Below are 17,774 nucleotides of genomic sequence, written 5' to 3' on the forward strand. Positions count from 1 at the left end.
GTAGAAAATATATCATAGAATCTTTGTTTTTATATTTGATAGCTTGCAATCTCTGTAACATAATGACAGTCTATTCCATAGGGTGCCTTGAAAACATGAATGTGTATTTCCCTTCCTTTTATTAAACTTGTAATATGAGCATTTACATTCATGCATGTTCAATAGATAATCAATAACAAGAGATATCAGTTATTGCAAATGATCAGCAAATGATTGCAATAAAGCGATTAGAGTTCTTTAGGGAAACCTTATTATGGAAGACATAACTAAAAACATTATTTCCCTGCCTACTTAATGGCTATATTCCATTCTTTTCTGAAATATCCTGCCTCCCAAATCTGGTTCACCAAAACATGAAGGCTGTGATAAGGGTTACTTGGGTGGGCTTTTGAAAAATAAAATTATTTAATATGAAACCTGGCATAGATGTCTTTATCAGAGCTCAATCTTTCTGTAAAGCCAGCATATAGGAACAGCATCAGGCTAAGAGGTGCTAAGGTACACCACTCAGTCTTAGGTATTGTGGATGCAGAACTATCTTCTAGTGACAATTTTAGTGGCTCCCACAGAGCACACATGGTGGTACTTCCAGCTGTGGTTAGGCATAGGCACCGTCCATCAGTTCCTTTGTCCCTGGTGGGAGGAACAGAGCCCAAGGTAAGAAATTCGAGAATTAATGAGTCTTCTTTATTTCACTCCTCCTCCACCCCTCTTCTATTCCTCTCATTGATCTTCTATTGGATGTCCAGTTGGTGCAGATGACACTTGGTGGTGGTAGGCAATGCTATTTATTGTGGAATGACTTATCTTTAATTGGAAGAGGGCACACAGTGCACATATGGAAGCTACACCAAAGGAGGGCTTTTTTAAGGAGAGAAAATAATTGGAAAGGAAGAGAGCTTTGAGTCAGTAAATGACACCACCATGACTGTTCCTTTTTAATAAGAAGAGCTACACATCTCTGCTCAACCCCAAGTCTTGTTCTGCCCTGATTCATTTCTTGGTTTGTGCAGTCTCATTTAAAAACACACACACACACACACACACACACACACACACACACACACACACACACACACACACACAGATAGACGCACTCTTTCTACCTTTTGAGAATGTTCTTAAAGTCCCACTATATTTCCTAAGTTTATCTCACATGATTTCTTATACAAATGCATATATATGCACACATACATATATACACATAAATGTATTTGTATATATATTTATGCATATGTAGGTATATACATATATTAGAATCTAGTTGGAATCTATTAGAGACAGTGAGACATAGCGAATAGAGAGCCACTGTGTCTTGGGTTCAAATTCTAACTTAGATACACTTACACATTATCTGTGTGATCTTGGATGAGTTAATGGTCTTTGACCTATACTGTGCTGTATACACATAGGTATTTACATTGCTTCTCCAAAGCTAAGCATTTATTTGAGATTACCAAGAAAACCTTATTTTCATCATTTTCTCCACTGACATGTGTATTAGATTCATAAATAATACATAATAAAATGCCTGGATATACTACTTTATGTTTTAGGCATAAAGAACAAGCGTTTTGTGGGCAGGGATGAATCATAGGGCAAAAAACTGAAAGCTGAAAGGTGTCTTAAAGGATACTGAGTCCAAACCATTTTATTAATGGCAAAAGTGAAGCTAAGGGGTTTCAGGGACACAGATCCCGGGCTAAACCACACTACTTTCCTATCTGTCTCTGCATGAATTCTAAGAAATTAGGCATTTATTAAAGTATAAGGTATGTGTATTATTCACATAGGTTATGTGTCAATCTATCTGCATGGATTTGTGTAACTATGGCTTTTGAGGAAGCTTTGATAGATATATCTGGGGTTTTGCCCACCGCTCTCCAAGTGAGGTTTTGATTACTATCTGAAGTAGGGGAGGCAAAATGTCCATGAGACTGACCTCTTTGTTTCCTTCACAGAGGAAAGCAGACTAGAATTCATCTGTATCCCATACCTGATAATTAATATTTTTATTCTAAAGGAAAATTTCCCCCCTTAGGTTTTAGTTGCTTTCCTAGTCATTGTACTTTAAAGAGGAAGAAATAATTCAAGCTTTTATCAGTAGGATTTGTTCCATCCCACCAGATGTTTGTCACACAAAAGAAAATCACAAATGGTGAAAAGTGAGAAAAACTACTCATCCAAGCAGATAGAAACAAACCAAAGATGTTATACAAATTAGAATATACAAGATAACACAGAGAATGAAAGAATTCTCTTGGAATTGAAGAGAGAGAGAGAGAGACAGAATATATGAATATATTTCATCTAAGGAAGCATGAAAGAAGTTAGGAACATGTTGAGACTCTGGTTCCTCTACATGTCTGCTGCTTTCAATGTTATTCTGTCTCTCTCTCTCTCTGTCTATCTCTTCCTTTCCTAGTTTGTCCCTACAGAGATTCTAGACCTGTATATGTCTACTCCCAAAGAAGAAAAGAAGAATAATGTTATTTTTTTCTCCCAGGACTTGCTATTAACTCTGCTTCTCATGCAGGCCTGCAAGGTTGAGACATTATAACTTCCATCTTAAACAAAGGTCCTTGTGCAACAGGATTACGCATGATTAATAATTTTTCCAGTGACATCTCAGCACTCTAGTATCTCCATTAATGACTTGATAGACATGCTTTTAAAATAATGCTATCTTATTAACAAGTTGTATAAATCTTATATACCTAAGTAAATAGCAAATCTCTGTGGCCAAGAGTGGGCCATATTCCCTTTGAATTGAATAACACTTAATAATGGAGTTGGTAATTAGTAGGTGGTCAGCACCTTTTTGCTAATTGATTATATTTTCAGTATTTATTATTCATAATAACAGTAGTTTGAGTTCCCCTCTACTGGGTCTACTTTCTTTTATTTTCTTTTAAATGGCATATCTGTATAAACTTCTGTTCAAGTAGATATAAATATAGCCAAATTAAAATGAGTTGGTCTCAGACCAAAGACTAGATAAAAGAGTTGGGCATGACTGAAACGAATGAACAACAACAAACCATAATTTCTGGCCATTAGTGTCTCTTGACTATTGATACTGAGAGAAAAGGGAACAATTTGGAAGATGTTGCTCCTGATCTTATGTGCCAGATTTATCACTACCCTGTTTGCAGTGTTCTCTCTGCCCACAACCTTGTGTAGCTTGGCTGAATGGCTGCTCATATAAAACTTCTCTAGTGATACACAAAGGAGAAACAAAGCAGACATAGAGGGAAATCTATCCAAGAACAATTCTTTCATCTACCTATGCTATCGCACTTCTTCCCTAGAACAAACCTTTACTACTACTTTTTGAACTATCAGGTCTTTCTACCATCACAATCCTGCCCCCCCCCCAATTGATATCAGTGTCATACTGATCTTTCTTTATCTATAGACATGTCATCTGCTTAAAACCTTCTAGTCTAAAAAGTTTAGTTCTAAATCTCTTGCCTGACATTCAAACCTCTCCACAATCAGTCAGTGTCTTTATTAAATACTATGTTTCAGAAACTGTATCAGGCACTGAAGATAGAATAGAAAGGCCAATATAAATTTCATCAGGCATCATCTTGCCCTTTCAGCCTTATCTCAAACTTTATTCCACATATTCTATATTCTATCTGAACATGACTCTACTGTGTCTCCAGAGCATGCCCCGTGGTCAACTCGAGTTCTGTGCTTTGGCTTAAGTAACTCCTATCCCTGAACTTCTCTTCCCATTAAACTGCATTTCATCCTGCTAAATCTAACTCAAATACACAAAATAAAACCTAACTCAAATACGTCTTCTCCAGAGGCATCCTGTCAGCAATAACATCCCACCTCACACCTTACGTAGTAAACTACTTTACATCCTCCACCTATCACATTGCCATAATGTATTATTATAAACTGTTTGTATCTTAGATATTTATTAGACTCAGCTGGGTGAAGTTCAGGTTTTTTGTCATGTCTAAACTTTGTCTCTTAGACAATGTTTAGCACAATACCCAGTTTGTTGCTGAAAGGAAAGGTCAGATATGAAAGATGTGCCATGTTTTGTGGAAAAGAACTAAATGATTTGCAAACTATTTGAGTATGTGGTATAATAGAGAAAAAAGGGTTGAAGACAATTATTAAATTCCTTTTTTTGATATTGGAGAAATGATGGCATTGAATAATATGAAGGGAAGAAATCACAGCGGCACCAGCAGCATTAGTATTTAGTGTAGATTGATGCCAGACTATTAATTTGAGATTTTATATAGGTATATTGGAGGCAGCTAGGTGGCTCAGTGGATAACACAGAGTCAGGAAGGTTTGACTTCAAATTTGACTTCAGACACTCATTGGCACTTGCCTCTTATCTAGAAGACTAACCTTGGATCCAGATTGAGGTCAAGTCTAGTAAATCAGAGAGACTCAGAGAAATGCTGTCATGGAAGAGATAATTTTCAGATTCCAGGAAGGAAGACACTTCTTCTTGGCCCTGGAATCATATTGAGCACAGGCTACTAGATGAATTTGAGCTCTGGTTGGCTAGAGGACTCATGAAGGGAAAAATTGGCCACATGTGGCTGGTGCCTTTTCTTTCTCTGATCTGCTTTTTTAATTATTTAACAAATAATTATAATGGTTATATTTATATATAATGTTACTATTATGTAAAATTTATATATAATATAAAATAACATAATAATTAAGATACAGTCTCCAAACAATTTTAATCTTCAGACCTATAGGAGCAATGAATTACTTACTCCCTCCTTCCCCAGTTCTTTGCCATGTGTTGTAAGCTTGAGCCCATTTACCTATTTCTGAATGTACTTGTGGGAAGGTGTGGCTCTAGTTTAAGGGGATGTTTTGTATCAACTCTTCTTATTATATCATTTTAGAAAAGACTGATTTCTAAAAAGTTAATTAAGTCTGGTTAGCTAAATGGATAATTAATTGGGTAACATACTGGTGGGGACTCATGAACCATCCCAACTTCTTAGGGTTTTCCCAAGGAGCCTGAGGAGACAAGTAGCCATCTACACTATGCGAACGGAATGTATGGGTATAAATGAGGTGTTTAGAATAGTAGTTCCAGTGTCTGTGCTATATATCCAAATAAGTTCATTAGTGGCTGGACTGTTTTTCCTTATTAATGACAAGAAAATTACCTTTGGTTTTTGTAACTAAAAGTAAAAACAACAAGAACAATATGTGAATCATGCCCTAGTTATATTTGTCATATTAAAAGTTTATATGAAAATTAGTTTTATTGTTTTAGGTTGCCTGAACAATTTGATCCCAAGAATCAGCTATAAAAATTACATTTCTTAATGGTCTCTGAAATAAAGACCAATCTCTTGGAATGCACTATGATTCTGACCTTTTTTCATAATCCATTTTCTTTGCAATATCATCTTTGCTCTGTTCTACAGTCAGTGTTTTCATGAGTAAATAACAGAGTTAATAACTTATAACATTTTTATAGTAAATGCCAGCACTGTAGCATTTAACAAATTGTTGCTAGAATAAGCTCATGAAATTAAGATGTTGTAAGTAGAAAACCCCAGAAAAGACATAAGCAGTAATGTCAGGGTTTTGAAGAAGTCACCCCAAATTCTGGAATCATTATGCTTTGCTAATAAAATAGTATCCCAGGAATAATTTAATTATTTAAGTATAGTTAGCTAAATGGATAATTAATTGGGGAACATTCCAAGACAGAAGAATGGTAAGGACTAGGCCATAGGGGTTAAGTGACTTGACCAGGGTCACACTACTAGGAAGTATCTGAGGTCAAATTTGAACCCAGGACCTCCCATCTCTGGGCCTGGTTCTCACTCCACTGAGCCACCCAGTTGCCCTCTGACTACTTACTCTTGACATATCAGTTAGTCCAATTTGTTTCTCACAATCAAGAGTATTTTAAAATATTCCAAGATTGATCAAACACACTCATACTTTTTTACTGGTTACTTCCCATTTTCTTCCATGTTAATGAATGAAAATGAAATCCTCATTTCTATGCTATTTTTGCCACTGTTTATGATGACTAACTTCTAGGAGTAAACTGTTTGCCTATTCACCTTCCCTGATTGGGGTGGGGGGTGAGGAGAGATGAGGATTTATTCCTGGAGGTTGTGAGAGAGGCTTCATATCTATGACTGGTTTTTCCACATTTGGAAAATAGAGATTTCTCTTTTTTCTCTAATGACTTTTCTTTCATTCTTGTTTAACTATATGTGTTTTGCAGATTCCAAGAAGTAGAGAAGTTATCCACAACTTTTTCTTAAATGTAGTAATCCAACTTCTAGTGGTTTCATTATCTTCTCTCCTACTGCTGATGATTGGACTATAGTCAATTTCTACTTGATTTCTTACCTTTTTGCTATATCAGATCTTATCATGCTAATTTTGTGGTCAAAATCTTTCAGTGGCTCACTATTACTTTAATAGTGATGTTTAAACTTTTCTGCCTGATGTTCTAGGTATTCTACTGTTTGAACAACTACACACCAAAATTCCTATATCTTATCCACTTTACATAGCCTTTTTCAGACTCTAAAAGAGGGCGTTACAGCAATATTTCATTTTCAAAATAGATTTTTGTTACTGTTTTGTTTTTTACATTGCTAAGATTTCACCCTGTCCTTTCCCCTACAAATCCAAGAGAGTCACCCCTTACAACAAATAATTTTTAATGAAAAGAGGAAAGAGGAAGAGAAAAATATACTGATTAATATATGTATCTTGTTCCCACCATAAAGATGGAAAACCCTCCTATAGCTATAGAACTTCACCTTAGGGGCCTTAGCAACTATTCCCACATTTCTTGCTCCTGACACTAACTACTGTGACCTTAGCTAAGTTTCTTAGCTTCCATGGCCTTCAGTTTTCTATATGTAAAATGAAAAAGGATAGAATAGATGATTTCTGAGGTTTCTTTTGAAAACTATGATCCTACAAAATCATTGTTCATCTTGGAGAATATGAAACAAATATGCAATCCATTATGGGATTGGCCAGAATGGCTAACAGGAATTATAGAAGAGAAGTTATTTCATTTCTATCAAACTTGGAAGAGAATTGAAATTTGCCAGTGTCTGAATTCACTATTTTTGCCAGATAACAATATAAACAAAAATATATTGGTATACTTATTCGATGAAACAAGAAGTATTAAATGAATGTCTTTATTATCCAGGTTATCAGTGAGAAAAAATATTCTCTTGGAGATGGAAGAAGTTTTTCAAAAGGCACCCAAAGAAGGAAAAGAATCTGGAAAGGAAAGGCAGTAGGAGAACTCTAACTCATCTGGAGGTTGGATTGTTAGAAAATATGACTCAGGGAAGAAATAGAAGGAAGGAGACCATTGAAATTTGGAGAGATGTAATGGGCATTGTTGGGTAGGTGATAGAGAACTGATCTTGGGGTCAGGAAAAGCTAGGTTGAAGTCCTGACTATGAAAAATAGAGTCTTTTTATCTTGGGAAAGGTTAATTTCAGTGCTCCAGGAAATTATCTAAGATTCAGTAATTCAATTCAATAAACATCTATCTAACATCTACTATGTGCCAGATACCTGGACTAAGCACTAGGTAGAAAGCAGGAGTGGAGAAAAGGATGCTACCAGGGTAATTGGGACAGAAATATCACATTCTTTGGCATTCAAGCTAAGTAGAACTATGGGTAGAAAGTAGAGAGATAGCTGATGAGTCTAGGTTCTGCTCTCTTTCTATAAAGGAAAGTTTTGGGAAGAATTTAGTGTTTTAAGTGATGAACCTGAAGCATAGAGAGGTTATGACCAGAACCAACCATCTAACAAGTATCTGAAATAAGATAGTTGAATACTATATTCACAGTGAGTCTAAGAAGAGAAAATTGAAGAAGGTAAGAAACAAAACGCATGACCTCATATTTCTATATACAGATACACTTAGTATCCATTCAAATTGGGAGATATGAATTCAAAGAGCAAAATTCTACCTGACAGAGATTACTGAGACTTCAGGTGTCCTGAATCATGACTAGAAAATGGTCATAGAACAGTGAGCAGAAAATGTAGAATTATTAAAAGGATAACTTTTTAAAAAGATTGTGGAGTAGTGTTGCCTATTAACAAAGCAAAATTTTTGAGTGGAAATTTATCAACCATAAGGCTAAAGGTCATATATTTGGGTAAAATTTAAAGGACAGGGAAATGGAAGTAATATTATGGTGGGTATTGGCTACAGACAACTAAGGCAGAAGGAGTAAGTGAATGATGAGTTTTGGAAATGGATTGCAAACATGATACAGATGATTTCAAATATTTGGACGTCTGATGGGGCTCATTTTTTTTTCGTTTTTGTTTAGATTGAGCAGATGATAAATTCTTAATTTTGATAGCTTAGTTGCCTAAAATATGCATGAAACAATGATAGAAAATTGTCCAGTAATTTAGAAGAACTGGTTACAGAAGTAAATATGAAGGAATGCATGGGAGAGAGTGATAAAAAATTTAGCATAGTATGATATATACCATATAGTTCCTATGTGACAACAATGAAAATCAAAGGTTTTAAGAGAAGGAATATAAGATTCTTTCTATAGGATAATTGTCTCAAAGTGATAGGATGTTATCAAGGACAATATTTTTGTGATATTAATGCAGATGTTCTAAATGAAGAAGAAAAAAATCTAAATGGACTGATTTAAGCATTCACAATATTCATTAAATTTAGATTTTTAGAGTTGAGTTACAGTTCAACAGGAGGTTGAAGCATTGTATAAGTGTTTATGGGGGCTATCTAAATATAGATGTGGCTTAGATTGACCTGATTTGAAGTACCACACTCCATTGTGGAAAACAGGAGATGAGGAAAAACCAAAATGTCAGAGTAGCAGAAAGAAGTAGAGTGATCTCCCTTTGAACACTCCTCTAAATAGTTCACAAAACAATCAGATTTTATTTTGATGGTGAAATCCAAGAAAAAAGTTATAGTGAGTAGATTTTTTTTTGTAGCCAGGTGAACAAAGGAGACAGAAAAAAGAGTCTGAGGATACTAGGGATGGAGTCTGGCCAGGATCTCTGTACACAGAGCACTCTAGTGCTCAGGGAGTGGTTGTATGTGAGAGCCAGAGGAAGTCCCAGGGCCCTTTTGAGGTATTAAGCCATAAACAATTGCCAACTGACAGCTTTTTTTTGCCCACTACCTAGTTCCAGGTCAAAGATCTAGGGCAAGAGGAACAGAGGTCCTGTGGGCCCATTCCCCAACTCCCTCACTTCTATGTGCAGGAAGTAGCATTGATGTGGCTCAGATCCCAGGAGCAATGCAAAGTCCCACTTCTAGGATCCAGCCCAAGCTTAAGCCTATAGTAAAATAACCAGGCTAGAAATCACAGACCAATGGAGAGCATGCAATTCTGTCAGTTAACCTCCCAGCTAACTGATAGTGGATGAGTCTAACAGCAGCCTCCTCTTGCTCTGACCTAAACCTAGATTGGGAACTTGTAGAGCTCAGTAAAAATGACCATGATTAGGTTTCATCCTGGATCAGATTTCTGTGGAAGCACTGAAAGCTTACTGGGACATCCCCAGCTTGAACTGCCTCTGAGATCCTGGAACAATGCAATATTCAGTCCTCAAAAAAAAAGCAGTATAAGACCAGCTTGGACATTTTCTGAAGATATGCGTATATATCTTCAGACTTCCTAGAAAAGATAAATCAAGAACTATGTGAAGGAAAGAGATTGTTTTTAGGGCACTGTCCAAGGGAGTGTAACAAAAATAAATTAATTCATTTGAGGAACAATATATAATCATTTAGGAAGGAATGATAAAGCTTAGAATGAACACAGGTTTGTTCAGGGATATTTTAACTATGATGTGGGTAATGGGAAAAATAAAGAAAGATGTGTTGTGTGGGGTAGATAGAATAATAAGAATGAATGCCCAAAACATGACACAACTATTCAAGTTTCATATTGCTTCTATTTTCTCTAACAAGAAAGATCTTTGAGAAGATAAGAGCAAGAATTTATAGGAAACTGAGACAAAATAAAATTGATTCTATAAAAGTACCTACTTTTTCTTTCTTATTTCTAATTTTTACATTAATTAACATTTTTCATTTTCAAATTCTTTCTCCTTTGATCCCCTTCTCAGCTCATTAAGAAGATAAGAAATATAATACCCATTCTACATATGAAGTTGTGCAAATATTTCCATATTAGCCACTTTGAAAAAGAAGCAAGGAAAATAAAGAAGAAAATTGCCACATACAATCCAATCATTCTCTTTCTGGAAGTAAACAGCATTTTTTTTTTATCATGAGTCCTTTGAAATTATCCTGGATTGTTTTACAGACCCAAATAGCTAAGTCTGAACAGTTGATTATCATTATGATATTGTAATTATATGCAATAATCTTCTAACTTTGCACATTTCACTTTTCATCAGATCATATGTTTGCCCAGTTTTTTTTCTGAAACCATTCCATTAGTCATTTATTACAGCATGATAGTATGTCATTGCAATCTTATACTATAACTTGCTCAACCCCTTCTCAGTCATGGATATCCCCTCTGTTTCTAGTTCTTTGCCTCCATAAAAAGAGCTACTATAAATATTTTTATATAATGTTCATTTTTCCTTTTCTTTTGATCTCTTTGAGGTAGAGATCTAGAAGTACCATTTCTGGGTCAAATGATATGCATATACACAGTTTTTATAAAGCTTTGGGGCATAATTCCAAAATCTTCTCCAGGACTCTTCCCTCTTCTCCTTTCCTCTTACTTTATTTACCCTCTTCTCTTTCTTGTTCTCTTCCCCTCTCCTCTTTTCTACTCTTCCTCTCCCCTTTATCTCTTTTTCATTCCACAGAAAGTCAAATATACTTTATTTTGACTTCTAAATCAAGAAATGCAATATGTAATTTTAAAAATCATATTTTATTTATTTTGGTTCACACAAATATGAACATTTATTCTTGTCTACAAAACCCCCAAATAAAAACTTGCAATTGTAGAATTAGCAGATTATATGCTGAAGTGATGTTTATAATCTTTAAAATCTTAAGAAAAAAAAGAGATACGGAACCTAAATTCTTATTGATATATATGCTATACAAACATGTGCTGGACTCTTCAAGGTCACATCAGTTTTGACTTTATATTCATTTGAAAATATAACTAGTCTTTTACTTTGCTTTTGTGTCTACAACTTTATTTAATTTAATTTGAGTCATTTTTATTTTTTATTATTGTCAGCATTGTGCTAAAACTCTCTAGATCATAATTTTCTATCTGATCTGAGGTCACATCAGAGCAATTTTAATTGGCTTTCATGTCACCTACAGATTTTATATCTTCACTGATTCCATTGATTTCATTCTTAGAATTCCTAAGATTCAGAATTTGGATTTTCATTCTTTTTGTCAACTTACTTATTTCATGCTACTTAAAAATAATTCAGATCCTTTTTTTATCTTTTTTCTCTTAGATTTCCTATGATATTCTTTGTCCTGAAAAATCATATTTGAGTTTTAGAACTGCTCATTCAATTTTGATGTCCACCTTTCACTGAACTCTTACTTATGACTTCAAGAAACTGTATCATGCTCAGCAGCTACAAACCAGTACAGCCATCTGGTCAGGCAGGTTGAATGGGCTCATGGTCATGTTTAGAGCTTGGTCAGACATTGAAGAGGCCAAGATCACCCACTGCATCCCAGGCCATCACTAGTTGTGTTGATTTTTGTCTTGTCACTGGATTTCAATGATTCTGGAAGAGAGAAGCTAATGACTTATGCAATTCTGCCTCACTTAAATTCAATTCACACACTAGTCAAGATATCACTCAGTGCTACCATTGGTCCTCTTTGAAAATGAAGGACAAACAACAGCTTTTCACCACCAGATATATTTTCTTCCTGATTTGGTGATTTCTAATTCTTCATCAATTTCTACTGTTGTTTGGCCTCTCAGCTTTCTGACTATTCTTGGTCATAATTCCTATTCTTCTCAACCTTCTGGTTTACCTTTCCTTTCTTTCTTTTCTTTTTATCTTTTTTAATCTATTCATTTTAGTATATTCCCTCTTTACTCCTCCTTCTCTCTTGCTATTCCTTTTTTTAAACCATCAAATTCAGATTCAACTATTTTTTCTTAGGATTTATTTAAATTTCTCCATAGTTGCTTTAATTTTGGCAAAAAAAAAAACATGTGTTATTTTCCCATTTAGCAATAATATACTTGTATTATGTACAACCTACTATTAAAAAAACCTCTACACAATTCCTCCTCTTTTTCTTGAGATGAAAAAAATCTACAAAGGTCTTTGTGGATCTAAGTAATTCTCTTTTCTTTTAAACTATTCAGCAAGTTTCACCTTCTACTTTTGCTTCTAATCTCAATTCTTCAATTTGCTGTGCTAATGCATCATTTTTTCCAGCCAGAATTAAAAATTTTTTATTTTCCCATCCATAGATCCAGCTGCCCCAAATGACTATTAGTTTTTTATTCAATATCAAGATGAGCAAGGCCCTCTTTGAATTCTTTGTTCCAGTTTTGCAAATAAGCTTTGCAAATATTGCAGAAAGTCTCTTTCCTAACAAACTTGCATAAGAGCCTTTCTTTTATTGTTTTCATAGACTTATATTATAATTTTTTCACAAGAACTCAAGTCTGAATTGATGTTTCCAAGCAATTCAGTGGAATAAATTCACAAAAGTGGCATTTAAATTTTTTTCATGTTTCCATCATATATCACTAAGCTTCTCATGAAGAAACAGGTTCTTCAAAGAACTTGAGCCTAAATTACATGCTTCTCTTTGGTGGTAGCTTCTAGGTCAGGAATCCAGAGAAGAAATCCCCATAACATTGATTCCCTCCACCCCATAAACATCTGTTGTGGAAGAGGAGATAAGAGAAACATATAGACTAATTTTGTAAAGCATTTTATTATTTAAATGGAGAAAAGAGATAGCATACTACCTTGGGATTAGAAGGCTTATAGGAAGAATTTTTTTCTTTTGTATAGAATTGTCAGGATGTCACCATGTTTTGAGGGAGACTTCACTGAAACAATAAAAATAAAAGGGTTTAAAATGCAAAGGAGAGAGAATGATTGTTGGAATATACTGAAGTAGGCTGAAGAAGATGGAATCAAAGTTACATGTAAACAGACTGGCACTAAATGGAAGTAGCACCATTTGTCTTCCATAAGAAAGGAGAGGAAAGAATGAGGGAAGAAGACACTGAGACATTTCAAGATGGTGTAGAAAGAAATTAAGGAAATCTACCTTAGGTGACCTTAAAGAAGCAGTGATGTCATCTACTCTAAGTGTGGGTCTATGAAATTTGGCTTGAGGGCTTAATAACAGAGGAAGTGGTTTGCAGCAGCTTCAATGAAAAATACCCAAATCAATCTGTAGCCTCACTGATATGAGTATCTCCTCCAACAATGTGAATCATAGAGCATCCTGGGCAACTCTTGTCCAGGCCCTCTGATAAGGTCACCAAAGAGTGTTCAATCATGCTGCTGTGGTGTGTTTCCATTGATTTCTCTTGATACGCTGAATATAACACTGGAGAACATAGGCTGTTTAGTTATTATCTTTTTCTTTTACTGTGTAACCAGGCCATCATTAGTGCCCATATTTTCCTTTGATTTCATCTTTTACTTTGCTTCTTCTTTGTAATTACTTTTTTGTAATATTTTACTGTCAATATATCCTGGTCCCTCCCTTGTACCTCTTTTTTACCCTTTGCATGATAATCAATTTCACATTTCTGAACACTATTCTATAACTAAAAGCCAAAAAATAGAGCTAGAATGACATTGTATGTGTGTGTGTGTGTGTGTGTGTGTGTGTGTGTGTGTGTGTGTGTATTTAAAGAAGGGTCTTAATTTCAAGAAGTTTGGGGTTGTTCAAGTAACTTTGCAGTTTTCTGTTTATCCATAGTGCATGCCCAAGATAGTTTACTGAGAAGTTCTAGAGACTGCCTAGTCAACTACTTGTCACAGTCTGAACAACAGGAATTTTTTACCTACTTGTTTTTATCCTGTTTAGGCAAGCCAAATGTTTGAGTGCTATCATGTGAAGCATTTTGAGGTTTGATCCATTGATTCCATTGGCAAACAGGAATAATAAAAGATCTCCCTATCTAGAGTGAATCTCATTCCAGTTTGGAGTTTTCTATATCTTCATAGTGATAGAGAGGAACATCTTTTTGGAGGCTATATTTCTCCATTTTTTGCTTTCCCAGGATGGTCTTTAAATACTTTTATTTTGTTGTTACATTTTTCAAAAATATTGTACAGTTTTTATATATGCACCGGAGACTTGCTTTTGACCCTTAAAGGTAGTGTTTTCTTTTACCAAATCAGGTATATTTTTACAGTCAGCAAACAATAAACATTGTTTTAATCTTTACAAATTTAAGCCCTTCACAATCTGTCTCCAGCCTATCTTTCCAGCTTAATTCTATAATACTTTCCCTCCTGTACTCTATGCTCCAGTCAAGCTGTCTCTATTTGCTTTTCCCCCTATAAGATATTCATTTTCTAAACATCACACTTAGGCTTGTCTCTCATGACTGTGGTGCTTTCCTTCATCATATTTTACTCCTGCAGTGTGATCATTCACTTTTTCCTTTATGCCAAATAATTTACAAGATTTCTGTTTTTGTTTGAAATTATTAGAGTAAATAACATAATAATTTCTACCTCTTCCTTTGGTGGGTGAGGTTTGTAACTCATTCAAATAGGTCAGGTTTGAATTTGTTTTTTTCTCATATTTTTTCTAGGCTTGTATGAATTTTGCTCTTTAATTCAGTGGTCTGACTGTACACAGAGTTGATGCAAGTTGTGGCATATGATTGTGATGGAAGACTGCTGTGCTGTAAGAAAACATGATTAAATTAATTGTAAAAAACCAGAAAGATCTACATGCAATTAAGAAGAGTAAAATGATTAGAACCCAAACAACATTATATACAGTAACAGAAATATTGTTTTAAGAATGATTTGTGCATGTTCACCTCCAGTGAAAAAACTGATAAATAGAAATAAGCAAGATATAGTTTTATATAAACATTTATCTTTTTGTCCAATGATGCCTTCTCTAATGGGGGGAGTGAGGAGAGGGAAAAGAAGGAAGGAGGGAAAGAGGGGCTTACTTGGTATCTTAATGTAACAAACAAATAAGTAAACAAATATAAATTTTTAAAAAAAGAATGAATTGCTCCCATATCAGTAACAAGTTGTTCCAGTACTGTTAAAATATAATGTGTTTCTTTTTGAGGGGGTGGCGGGAGGGAGCAATATGATTTAGTACTTGCCATGATGGCACTTTCTAATTTTTTTCCTGAAGAAAATAGTTATGATTTATATGGATGAGGCCTCTGTGTAGTTTTCAAGTCTTTGACCTCTTATATACTATTTTCCAAAATAATACTTTCCAACACCATCTTTGCCATCTTTGAGAAATTCCCTACTTTGCACTGGAGTCACCAAGGATCAAAGAATATATTGACTCAATTTGTGGTGTCTCATATAGTTATTCACCATATATGTCTTCTCCATTCCCTGAAACAGATGTTGGTACTGTCGTTATTTTCTTTATGAACTTTTGGCAAATATTTATTCTTTATTTCATTCTCTAAGGAAAACATGTGAAGCATCTTTGATTATCAATATCTCCCAAGGCTCTGTCCTCAGTTTTCTTTTCTTCTCTTTTCCCTCTAAATCAATGGTGTCAAATTAAACGGGCTTATTAAACCACACAGAGGGATCCTTGTAGGCAATGTATTGATTTAGAAAATCACACAGTAACATTAACTATGTTCTATTTTGTTTCATTTATTTTACTAAATATGGCTCAATTATATTTTAATATGGGTTATATTGAACTCTGAAATGTCATAGGCTCCCTGTGCCCCTCATGCTATGTGTTTGATACCTTTCTTTTGAAGGAGACCTTGCCCAGTCCTTTCCCTCCATTCCTTAGTACCTTCCAGTGGATAGAGTGCCAGATCTAGAGACAGGAAGACTCATCTTCCTGAGTTCAAATATGGCCTCAGATATTTACTAGCTTTATGACCTTGGGAAAGTCTTTCAATCCTGTTTGGCTCTTTTCTCATATGTAAAGTGAGCTGAAGAAGGAAATGCTAAACTATTCCAGTATCTTTGTCAAGAAAACTTCATTTGGAGTCAAAGGAGTCAGACATAACTGAAAAACAATTGAACAACAAAAAGCAACTGCTTAATGAATGTTTATTGACTGACTAGTTGGTTTCCATGTTTCTTTTGGTATCATTCTGTGAAAATATCAAGATTGATATGATTCAGCTCCTTTAATAATGTCTCCTTGCTTACTGGACAAGGATATTACACTTAGTTTCAACACCCAAGTTAATGTTTATAGATAGTCTAAAAATATACAATTCTTAGCACCTTCTGTACACCAACGTTAAATACAAAATGAACCTGTTTTTCTCTTTGATTCTTGGGTTGCCACACTCAAAGAATATGTCACCAACCACTTAGATTCCTTATGACGAGTCTCTCAATACTTAGGTAGACTGGTCCTTGGGGGAAAAGATATGATTTATTACTAACATTTTGCTTAGATTCATGGTAATATCTGCTAGAGCTTATAGTTTGAACACTCAGGGACGTGTCCTAACCATGGTGAAGCATCTGTGGATGGCACCAGTGGTGGTGAGAATAGATAATCAGTGAGTGCCAACTAGAACTACCAGAAGTAAGGAAAGTCCAACTAAAGTCACATAGTATTCATTTTCTGGAGATGAAACAAGATCTGATTGGGGAATTTGACTGTAGAAGTTGTCACTCAGGCTTTTTTTCAGTCATGTCTGACTCAGTGATCCCATTTGGGGATTTTTTTGAGCAAAGATCCTGGAGTGGTTTGCATTTTCTTTTAAAGCTCATTTTACAGATGAAGAAAACTGAGGTAAACAGGGCTAAGTGACACATTGCCCAGGGTCACACAGCCAGAAAGTATTTGAGGCCAGATGTGAATTCAAGGAGATAAATCTTCCTGACTCCAAGTCCAGTACTGTATCCACTTTACCATCTTGCTGCCTTCAAATGTAAGAGTTACTGGGGACTAAAGTTTAAAAGGGTGGCAATAATAATAGGTAAGAGTGAAGAAAGAACTTAGGTTGGAGAATAATTGAAGTGACTGACTTTGGAGCCCAGACCCCCTATGGAAGTAAAGGCAACATATGGAAGTAGATATAGTCAGGGTGGGGGGGTAGGTGGAAGGTGAACAAATTGGCAGCCTGTGTTTTGCTTAGGAAAAACTTCTTGGTTAAAAAAATCCATGCAATTATAAATCAATAATTACCAAACTCCTTTAGGGAAAGCAATGTTATTAGTGGTGCTAATTAAGATGATTAAAGAAGTAATCAGGCTTTTTATACTCAAAATAAAACCATTTAGTGAGACAGTACCATTTCATTCATCCTGATTAGGATTTTTATTTAGAACAATGGTGGTATTTAAGGTAAATGCTGACATGGCGCTCTCAAGTTGTAAGGTGAAGGGGAATCAAAACTAGAACTAATACCAATCTAGTCTATACAGAAAGCATCAGTTGTCCTCTATTCTGCTTTGGATTCCATATTTTGATTGGCCAGAAGTGAAATCACTACCCCAGAGAAGATACTGAAGTAGAAGTGAGATACAATATTCATTGACAAAGGCTTACTGTAGAAAGGAACCTAAGGGAGCTGGAGAAGAAACAGGAATACTCAGGGGGCAAAGAAAAG

The sequence above is a fragment of the Monodelphis domestica genome, chromosome 4 (assembly GCF_027887165.1).
Source record: "Monodelphis domestica isolate mMonDom1 chromosome 4, mMonDom1.pri, whole genome shotgun sequence".
Taxonomy (NCBI): domain Eukaryota; kingdom Metazoa; phylum Chordata; class Mammalia; order Didelphimorphia; family Didelphidae; genus Monodelphis; species Monodelphis domestica.